This window comes from Gymnogyps californianus, chromosome 1, assembly GCF_018139145.2.
Source record: "Gymnogyps californianus isolate 813 chromosome 1, ASM1813914v2, whole genome shotgun sequence".
NCBI lineage: Eukaryota > Metazoa > Chordata > Aves > Accipitriformes > Cathartidae > Gymnogyps > Gymnogyps californianus.
Window position 1 is genome coordinate 171,639,627 of NC_059471.1, and position 11,868 is coordinate 171,651,494.

Below are 11,868 nucleotides of genomic sequence, written 5' to 3' on the forward strand. Positions count from 1 at the left end.
ATACCTATCTTATAAAAAGGGATAACAGGACAGAATGAGTATGATTTGTAATACTCAGTAATCTGTGCTATACTGTCCACAGTAATTGACTACTGTAGATGTCAACAATTTGGACAGTTTAAATATCTTTGAGCACTATTTATTACTAATAATGTAATAAGAAAACATCATTATGGGGGAAATGTACTTTTATAAGCCTGCAGATAATTTTTAAATTAAAAAAGACCAGTATAATGCTACAGACACTTAGATTCTGCAATGTTATTATCTACAAGAAATGAGACCTTATCACTTACTAAATAGAAAGCAAGACAACTATATGGTTCTTAAAATATCAAATAATTTTAAGAATACTGAGGCAATTTTTTTTGAAACAGCAGAGAAAAATGATACATGAAAAAGATCTAAGAAAGACTGCAGGAGCTCTGTGAAAAACTAAATATAGCGAAGTATTGAAATGCCAACAATGTGATTCGGCAGGGCATGCAGTTAGAGTGACAAAAGCTAGACTAGTTAATTTTTTAATTGAACAACATTCTTCCAGTGTTCTCCCTCAGGGGAAGGGAGGGCAGAACATTGAACAGGACTAGAAAGCTCTTGATTTAAATTAGCAGAAGGGAGGGCACAATTGTGGCAGAAGCTGAGATCCTCTGGAGCTTAATGGCATCTAATAGAGAGATGCTTTCAGAATGAAGGAGCAGGTTGGATGCGTGGAACTCCTCTGTAGGAGGGATGACAGACTGGTTGAGAGCTTGTGTGTCAGGATCAGAGGGGAGAAAAATGGCAAGTCCTCTGCGCGGGAAGGAATAACAGCTTCCAGTGACACAGAATAGGACTCACTAGGATGGACTGGCTGGGGAGCAGCTCTGCTGAAAATGTCCTGGGGGATGTGGCAGACAGCAAGCTGAATATGAGCCAGAAATGTGTCCTGATAGCAAAGAAGGCCAATGGCATCCTGGACTGGCTTGATCATCCTCTTTTAATGTGGATTCATTAGATTTAATATATAAAACTGTGTCCAGTTTTTGGGCCCCCTCAATACAAGAAAGATATTGACAGACTGGAGAGAGTTCAGTGAAGCCACCAAGACAGTCATGTAGTTGGAGCACCTGACCTGGGAGGAGAAGCTGAGGGACCGAGGCAGGTTCAGCCTGGAGAGGAGAAGGATTTGAGGTGATGTAACAGTGGCTCTCCATGGAGGTGGTTGAGAAAACAGAGTCTTCATAGTGGTGCATGGTGGGAGGACAAGAGACAATGGGCATAAATGGAACAAGGAAGGCTCTGACTGAATGTGAGGAGACACACTTTTCCTGTCAAGCAATGGAACAGGTTACACAGAGAGGTGAGCAGTCAACACCCAACTGGATACAACCCTAAGCAGCCGGGTGTGATCTCAGAGCTGACCCTTCTTTGAGCAATAGTTTGGACTAGAGACCTCCTGAGGTCCCCTGCTGCCTGAATTATCCTATGAATGGTCTGTACATGTAAACTTTATACTGCTTCCTTGTTGCTTCCCATATTTTTAAGGAAGAATCCTAGGGAGAAAGTAGTAGATTTCCAGATAATCACCTAGCGTAACTGCGAGGGAGGAGTGAGTTGGGTTTAATTGGCGCACTTCTTTCTATCAAGCTGTCATGGTTTAACCCCAGCCAGCAACTAAGCACCATGCAGCCGCTTCCCCCTCCCCCTCCCAGTGGGGTGGGGAGGAGGAAAGGAAAAAAAAAGTAAAACTCGTGGGTTGAGATAAGAACAGTTTAATTACTAAAGTAAAATATAATACTAACAATAGTAATAATGAAATATAATAATAATAATAATAATAATAATAATAGTAATGAAAAGGAACATAACAAAAAAAAGGGGGGGGAGGAAAAAAAACAGTGATGCACAATGCAATTGCTCACCGCCCGCTGACTGATGCCAGAGCAGCGATCCCAGCCTCCTGGCCAACTCCCCCCTGTTTATATACTGGGCATGACGCTCCGTGGTATGGAATACCCCTTTGGCTAGTTCAGGTCAGCTGCCCCGGCTATGCTCCCTCCCAGCTTCTTGCACACCTGCTTGCTGGCAGAGCATGGGAAACTGAAAAGTCCTTGGCTTAAGATAAGCGCTACTTAGCAACAACTAAAACATCAGCGTGTTATCAACAGTATTCTCACCCTAAATCCAAAACACAGCACTGTACCAGCTACTAAGAAGAGAGTTAACTCTGCCCCGGCCAAAACCAGGACACAAGCCATGACTCCTAACCTAGGGAAGCATAAGTGTGGAATGTGACAGTATTTCAGCTCATTTCTTCTGGTTTTGGTTGTTTGGTTGTTTAGTTGTGGGCTTTTTTATATTGTTTTGGTTTGGGTTTTTTTGTGATTTTTGGCTCTTGTTCATGTTGATTTGGGTTGAAACCACAAGTTATTTAGCAGGTCATTGAATATTGTTAAACACTAGGGATAGGTCTGAATAGTGAAACTCAGCTTTGACACTGGTGGGGTTGAAAAGAGCTAAAGAGAAGGAGTAATTGGATATACAAGGGGGAAGATAAGGGAAATAATGAAGAAAGGACAACTGATGAAGTGGAACACTGATAATTGATAGCCCATGGTATTAGAGTGAGACCCCAGACAGGGAAAACTGGTTTTCCAAAGTCATAGAGACACAAGATCAAGGAAATTCAGGGCAAGGATGTGGTAAGAGATTTTGGTTACGTTAAGGAAGGAATTCTTATAAAGGAATTAGCCTTAAGAGAACTTGGTATCAGGCTGTTAATAATCAAGAATAACGGGTATATCCTGAAAACAGAAAACTATCTGATTACAGGTGTGCATACTCATGCACACGTACACACAAGTACATACAGGGTAAATAATTCTGTAGCACATTACAGAATGATTGGTCTGTGCATGTATATTATATTTACAACCATACTGTTGAAGTATTTCAGCACAAATTCTGTTGCCGTGATGAAATATTTAGCTGGAGCGATGGCACTTGGTATACATCATTGGAGTAGCAGCTATTAGTGTTACATAGTACATCATCAATGTGACAACTTTGAGAGGATGTGTAATATATAACCAGAATAGTCCCATTTGAACATCAATATGTGGTATTTACTGGTATTAATAATGTAGTGGGTTTAGTTTCATACAGCAAATAGACATAATTCTGATTCTAAACAGCAGTGAAATTCCTGTAAATAGTGCCACAGCAGCTTCTACCATGAAGTGACTTTTGTGATAAGAAATGGCTCTCAGACTGGAGTCTATGTGTACTGATTACCACCACTTACTCTACTATAGGAGTGAAAAAACACCACCAACAAAAAAACCCTTATAAAATGAAACCAAATAAAACTTTAACAGAAACTGGTCAGTCATTCCATCAGCAGAACAGTGTGGTAACACAGTATGAATTATTCTGTGAGTAAAAATGATCAGTGAGGGCAAAATGGACAGCTCTGAAAAATAAAAAACCCTTGATGGCTGTGGAAATTGACATACAACATAGATGTTACACCTTCATTATTTAAACATAAAGTCATGAAATAAGAGACTCCAACACATACTCAAAGGAGTGATGAAGAAACTAGGTTAGGGAAAAGGATGTCATTTTTTTCCTTAAAACTACATGTGTTTTGTAGTATCCAAATTAAAACTGAGCTTTTTTTTTCTTTAACCGTAACAACTTATGTTTGCTTGCCTCAATTATCACTGAAATTTAAACTTTAAAAGGGTCTGAGTATTTGGCAGTCCAATATTACAACTAGTGTCTAATCAGCACTGCATGTGAGAATCTTTACTACTCCATTTTACCTCTGAAAAGGAGCATCAGGCTTAGAAAATTATAGAATCATAGAACAACTCAAGTTGGAAGGGACCCATAGGAATCATCAAGTTTAGGACTACCTAAAAGTAAATGTTCCAGAAAGACTAAGGAAACAGCTAACTTTGAAGCCTAATTAGACCGAAGAAATGTAAAGTTTTCTAGATTCCCCAAAAGAAAATAGTCTTTGACTATTTAACCACAAATATATCCCAAAATACTTCCTATGTTAGTGTTATTTCCCTCCTTAATCCATTATAAATTTCTCCTATCTTACTGTCTACATTCTTTCTTCACTCTTGATTTAAAGCATAACTCATAGGTGTCACTGTAGAAATTAGAAGATTATAGAAACAAAAGCCAGGCAACATTTACATGAGCAGTGGCTGGGGTGCAATCCAACAGCAAGCCAAGACAGTGTACAAGCTTGCACTAGTTCAGCACTTCTCTAAAGCATCTAGTCAACAGACCTTCCAGGTAGTCCTCTGCCTCAAATACCTTTTCCACCTCAATGCTGCTTCTACCTCCATCAGCTGCACCAAAAAAACCCAAAAAACAAACAAAAAAATGTATTTCTTACCACTGTATTTCAAGATATATATGAAGGTAGAATTCAGTCCTAATAGCCTTACCTGAAGGTTTTCACTGATTTCAGTAGATTTGTGTCATACTCTGAAGTCATATTTCTCAGTTGGACCTTAAAATTTTAAAACCAAAGAAACTTTTAAGCACTGAATGTAAATTTCCTTCTTCCTAGTAAACAAGTTTCCTACGGAAGATGGCTTCAGCATCTGTTCCTTACATTTGTGTGTTCTTGGACTAGACAGGAAAGGCAGCCATTTTGTTGTATGTATGAACCTATTACTGAATGTTATGCCGAGTAATTCCTTCCTTGCCTAATAAGCTAGTGATTTTATTAAGCAACACATAGCACAATGCTTATGTTGCATCCTGTACCAACAATACAGTTTCCTGATTGCCAGCAATCTGTCTGCAGATTAGTTGTTTACAGATTTGTACCTTCAACTTTAAACTTCTCTTTCTGATAAACTATCAGTGAAATGTGTTGGGGAAAACATGATTAAAAAAAGAATGAAAGATGACTGAAGAAAAAACATTTAAAAGCTCATATGAATAATATTAGATGGTTTTGCATAATGTTTATGGAAATGTTTTCATGTCTTTCATACAATTTTTTAACCTTCAGTAATATTTGGTTAGAAAGTGTCATTTTTGAAAGACATGTATGAACATTCTTTCCACTTATGAATATGAATCTGACAAAATGTGCAAACTTAAGCATTATGTATATTTGTGCTAGCCTTCCTTGTCCTTTGTCAGTACACTGAAAGAAAATATGTATTTTAATATTTTTAATAAAATGTAATAAAGATTCTTCTAATTAATCAGAAAAAAAGTTCATTATAAACTGTGTTTTTTAAGTATTTTTCATATTATCAGTCTGACCTGATAACAACCTTAATGATACAAATAAATAGATTCCAGATACCTAGATACACAGATGATTTTAAATAAATTTAGGTTAAGAATGAAACAAAAAAATTCTAAGAACAGTTATTTCATGTAACTAAGTATGACTTTTAATCTTACATATTTTTAAGAAATGAAGGTTAATAACCAGTGTGTTATTTTATTTCTATTTCATTTTAAGGGTTTTTTTTTTGTTGGGTTTGTTTGGTTTTGTTTTTTTTTCCTAGAAAAGAATCCTAATATGCTGTAGGTTATACCTAAAAAAATTTAATTATCCAACATATATTAAAATAGAGATAGATAATTTTAACTTCAATTTGTCTCAAACACACATACACACATACACAAAGTTTGGCTTTAATTTTGTTTTAATTGGTGTATCTTATAATTTGTGATGATAACACCCAATTTTGAAAATCTGTCCCTTGGGCTACTTTAACGTAGACATCTTTTGACCAAGGCACTTGTGTATCTTATGTTTATTACTTTAATAAATAGAATTATAAATGCTCAAAGAACGTTGTGAGTCAAAATAAAGAGTCTGGATGAGCAGGCAGACCTTTCTGAAACCTTGACTTTTACATACTCTTTCATGTATCAGCAAAAAGAAAGGCAGAAAAAAAAAATTATTTAATTTCAAAGATTTTGAAAATCAGTATTAATTTTTAACCTATGATTATTTATAATAAAAAATGTCCCATCTGATAGCATGAGAAGTAAGACAAGATTAAACAAAACCAGTACAGATTTAGCCCTTTGAAATGGGGAGTTCTACTGAGTTTTCCAAACTCAGGGTTTGCTCTAGAGCTTAGCATCCAGTTGCTGTTTCAGAAAAGCACAGGTCTCAATCTGCCAGTATTATGAGGATGTCTCAGATACCTCACCGAGTCTTAAAAAGCAAGATACACCCTTTTTTAAGGAGGTGAACCATGCCCAGTTTCTGTACAAATAGGAACGTAGTTTACGTGTAACCACCTCCATGTAGATACCTGAATCTAAGCATCTTAATTCAGGGTAGAATCCTGAATATTTTAAGGAGTCTAATATAATGTAGCAGATAACTATATAATATAAAATGTTCTGTAATCTTTGGCTCACTGTGCACAGCTATAAATAGTTCATATAATAAAAAATTGTGTGTTACCTCCCATTCTTTTGTTATAAAATATACTCATTTATTTCTTCCATTTAACTTTGGTGAGCTTCCCCAATAACTATAAAAATATTTTCTGATTGTATTTTCAGTGTGAAATTTATCCTGCCCCACAGCTGGCACTGAGATGTCTGCTCTGTTTAAATTTCACTTAAATCCTCAAAAGTTAGCACAAGTGGAATTTCTGTACTGAAAGCTATAAACACTATAAAAATGCCATGAGAGACTTCAGAGGGAACTGGATGCTTCCTGGTTCTGAAGCACTCTTCTCTTTTAAAGAATCCACTTGAAAACCCTTCAAAGTCAATGCAAAGATTCCCAGTGGCTTTGTTCAACATTTGCTCAAACTTTGTTTCTGATACACCAAGACAGTATAGTAGGTGAAGAAAAAGAAGAAAAGAAAAATCATCATGCTTAATGGAATACAGCAATCACTGATACACAATTAGCTGCTTGTTTCAACACCATTTCCCAGCTATTTCATAGTAATGAATGGGAGCTGTATTGTTGGAATATATTTGGTGATTTACAGAGTAATTAAACAAATACAGCTGAACAATTGGCTAGCTAATAAATCATGAAGTATACTTGATTTAACAGTTTCTTTTTTGTTTTAATTATTGACGATCATGTCTTCTCTTGTAATGTGTTGCTAAAATATTGTTAATTACTGTGTAAAAATAATGTAATTTTGTTGAGAGCTTAAATAGTAAGGGCCATTAAAATAGCTCAAAATATAAGAATGCCTGTATGTTATTTTCCTGGTTACCAAATTCTAGTCCAGTCTGTTCTTATCTGGTCTATTTTTACTTTTCTTCCCTCTTCCCATCCCCACACCACCCTCACCCTCAGATATTTCAACCACTGTACAGGTTTGACCTACCTCTCTTTCCAAATGACGTGCTACTCTTAACATTCATGAAAAATAATTCATTTTCACTTCTGCTCAATTCACTTATTACACACAGCCCTGGTATTTGAGTCCTATGAAAAACTGCTTTCCTTGCACCCTTCTTTCATGCTGTTCATCATTGCTTCCTTGGATATCACAGCTACTCTCCTCTGAATGCGTTAGTCATTCATGAATAATGACATAAAAGTCTGGCAATGCTTTAGAAGAGGAGCCCTTTATTACACTTTTCTAACAACCATTAATATCTATAATACTCAGCAGTTTTCTGATTTTCTTTTGTGAAAGGACAAATCGTGACTATATGGCAAAATGGCATGGGGTCTGCAACTATTACTAATTTCATTAATGCAGCTGAAGTGCAAGGAAACAGAACAATAGATTTCATCTGTCCCTGATAGCGGAAATTTCTATATTTTCAAACACCTCTTATCTGCTTTCATTGAATTCATAAACACTAATTACAGTAAAAGTCTAGCGTCATGGTCACATCATTTTTCCTGATCCGTGTGTCTGAAAGAAAGCAAGACTGCTTATATATCAAATAATTTCTTTCATGTAAAATATCATTAGAATTATTTTTCCCATAACAAAAAAAAAAGATACAATTACTAATGATAATGACCCTAATTCTTCTTCATAGAGCTGTAACCTCTGGGTTAAAGAAAACCTAAAAGGTATAGTCCATACATGCTGAAATGCATGTCGGGAGCGAGGAGGGGGAGGGGCGGAAAGCAAGGCTAGTGTTTCATGGCAATCTAATGGATGATTCAAAATACAAATGTGTATTCCCAAATTGACTTGCTGACTTTTGCTCTAAAGTTAGGTAGCACAAGCAGGAAAAATAGTCAGTGATCCAAAAGTATTGTCTGAACAACCACCTTGATATACTTTATGTACTATGTATACTTGTACTCATTCACTGCACTCTGATTAATTCCCTGTAAACCTGTATTTACTATACAGTATCTGGGGCTTTTTTCTTATTAAATGTTGAGGGAATCTTAAAGTTGTACTGTCCTCAGAAGGCAGTAAGTCAAAATTTCTGCTGTGCAGGATCAGGTTAGACTTCTTGGGGAGAACTCTGAAGCTACATATAAGGAAAGTAATTTGATTCTTAAAATAACTTCTCAGAGCAGTCAATATGTAGGTACTTTCCAGACAGCTTAAGCCTGCAGGCAGGTGACCAGAACAGCTTGGCCAGAAATGATATAAAAGTTCCTACTTTGCCTTTCCCAGCAGTAGTAGTCAATATGACTGCCTTCCGGGCAAGAGATTGTACTAACACACCTAGAGGCAGGTCAACGTATAGAGACAAACGTCTATAAAAGTCTAAATTCAAAGTATTCATGTTCTAGCAAGAGTCTAGTTCAGAATGCATCAAAAGAGAGAATATATCTGAAGTAAATCTGTTAACAGATAACCTCTGTGGCTTAAGAGATCAATAGATTGGTCTCTAATGTCATTTATAATGTATATAAGGACATCAATGTACATCCATAACATTGTCAGTAATTTAAAACAGAATTTAAATTCCTTTTCAAATCTCAAAATATTAGAAAAAATAGCGAAATAGACTATTAGCAAAGACTGACACCTTCACTTTATGAAGTGTTGGAACATATGCTATAAGCTCTACAAAACAAAACTTTAAAAATAATGTAACAATCTATCAAGTTAACTGATACCATTATTCTTGCAATTATCCTTCCCCTTTTTTCCCACCATGCTCTGGGCAGGGTGGGTGGAAAGAGAAAAGAAGTTAATAAGCACTTTCTAAGGGCTGTTGTATTCCACTTCTACTGCCTATAAAGATGGTTGTTGTCATGTAAGGTAATGGACCTTGTAACCCCACATTGCTACAAGCCATTATGTAGAAGAAAGACAAATATTTTAAACAGATAAGATAAATATCCAAATATATTTCCAATATACTTTTAATTTATAGCTAGTAGTAGCTGAACTGTTTTTTAAAATCATTATTTTCCAAACAGCAATCCTTCATTTTGTATATCATTTTTTCTATAGAAATAAATGATATATATTTATATCCCCTGTCAGGCTTCTTGCCTTGAAAAATATAATGTAATTTAAAGTATGTCACTTCAGGAAAAGCCACATGGGAGGCACACAAAAGCAACTGGTATTTTCCTCAAGCAGTGAAAGTACCGAGATTTTTCAATATCTGTTTCCCATAGCAACCCACTTGTTGACCCACTTTAAGAAAATTTTGTCCATTTGTACCTGATTTTTTATTTCCAAAACTAAGCAATAAAAGAAAATAGTCATTACTGAGACAAAAAAGATTGACTGAATACAAAAATGCACAGATTTTTTTTGCATAAACTGTATTTTATTGTCATATTTTTTCAGTAGCAAGTGGTGTGTGTATGTATAAAAATGTAATGACTATATCAATGTCATAAAAAATAATACTGGCTTCTGTTGTTTAAGTAATTATCATGCATGCTTTATATAATCACATATAGCTTCATCAATGCTTTTAAAAACAAAAAGTAAAGATTAAACTGACAGCTATAAATATGCTGTAACTATGTTACTATGTTAAAATGTGCAAGCATGAAAAAAGTTCATTTGAACTCCTAGACTCTTTTCATTGCAACAGGCAACTGAGTCAACATACAATTGTTCAGTTTTTCCTCCAATGAAACGAACTAGGGTCTAACACATCAGTTGAAAACATATTTCTGGGCATCTGGGAGAAATTTTGAACTCACTGAACTGAAAATTGAAAAAAATAATTTCAAAACACCATAAGAGATTTTTTGTAATGGTTTTGTCACTTTCTTGCCTTCCTTATATGCATATGTTCAGAGAGATTTGCAACATGGTGCTGAGCTCCGAGTCTAGCCTGTTCCTACTCTCAGCTGCAGAACACAGGGCACCTGATGGACATTTCTGCTGAGACACAGGTTGGAGCTTGGTGGGCAGTGCTGTATTGTCCTTCAGCCACATCCTGGACAATGTCCCAGATATTAGGCATTACTCTTCGGTGGAGGAACATAACCACCTGTAGCAGAAGCAATCCTATTCCTATACTTGAGCTGAATGAGTATCATCCCCAGTGGCTCTATGTCTGTTTACATACTTAGATATTTACAAGTATACTTATATAGTATACAAGTATACTTTCATACTTAGATATTCACTCTCCACTGGACAGTGAAAGATTTAGGGCTAGTTAATCTCAGGAATTTGGTGCCCCTTAAAATTGTCTATATACCCAATGCGTACCAAAACCAACTCATACCTAAGATCATGTAAAAAAAACCTAAACAAATGAATTAAATGCATAAAAAAACCCAAAACCAAAACCAAAATATGCACCATGAATGCAGGATTGGAGGAATTTTTCAGTTTTAATTATATAAAGTTATCAATACAGGTGATTTTCCAGGAACCTTGATTACTACTCTCCAACCAGTTTCCTTGTCAGAATTTTCTTTATTTCCTGTACTACATACTTTAGAGGTTGAAAGATAGCTTTTAAAAATCTTTTTTCAATTTTAGGAACATAATTGGTAGAAATGTGAAAATGCAATCGAGGAATACATTTGTCTCCCTACTGATACTAAGGCGGGTCATTCATGAGCTACTTGAATCGTCCTTCTGCACACTTGCCAGTATGCAAGGTCAGATAATAGTGATGCTTGTTCTTTTTAATGTCAGTAGTTTACCTTTAAGGATCCTCTTCTGATATCAGGATATCTAAAAGCTGATGAGACTTCTGGGGTTACATGTTGGATTTTTAGAGAGGTGTTTTTTGGTTTTTTTTTTAAATCAGTCATTTAATTTTGCTCTTTTTATGTTGAGATTATAGTGCTTTCTGATATCATTCTAAATTTCTGTATATCTATTAAATAAATAAAGCTCCAGATTCAGAATAGCATAAAAAATAATGAAATCAGATAGACAGAGAGAAGTACATTTTAAAATGTGTTTCACTGTAGCTTGATATGCGGAAAACTGTTATTAAAAGCCTGCAACATGAAAGATTTTAGGAGGAAAAATGCATTTTGGATATGAGAAGAAGAGAAGACAAAATCAGCTGCCTAGGAAGATAGGTTAGTTTCCCTCTACTCATTGGCCCTTGGATATTTCAAAAATTCATTACTGGTACATTTTGTGTGACCATATTTTTTTCTGTTCTGTTCCGTAGGAGTGTAATGACCAGATAATCTTACAGAGCTTGTAGGATTTATTCCATTCCTATTATAAGTTTAAGAAACTTTTCTGAAATTCTTTCATCCTTAAATCATGCTGGAAGCAGCGCAAGAAATAGTTCTCTTGGATTGTCTGGTATTTGTGGTCTCAATGATCCCAGACAGCAACTATAGTGATAAAAAGTGAACTAAGCTTTTATAAAACTCAGTACTAAAAGTTGGGTAAAATTCTGCAGGGTGCCTGGTGTATCTCAGAAACGTTCATCTAGCTTGACTAGAGTTATAGCTGCATGTTATGTTGGCAGAGAGAG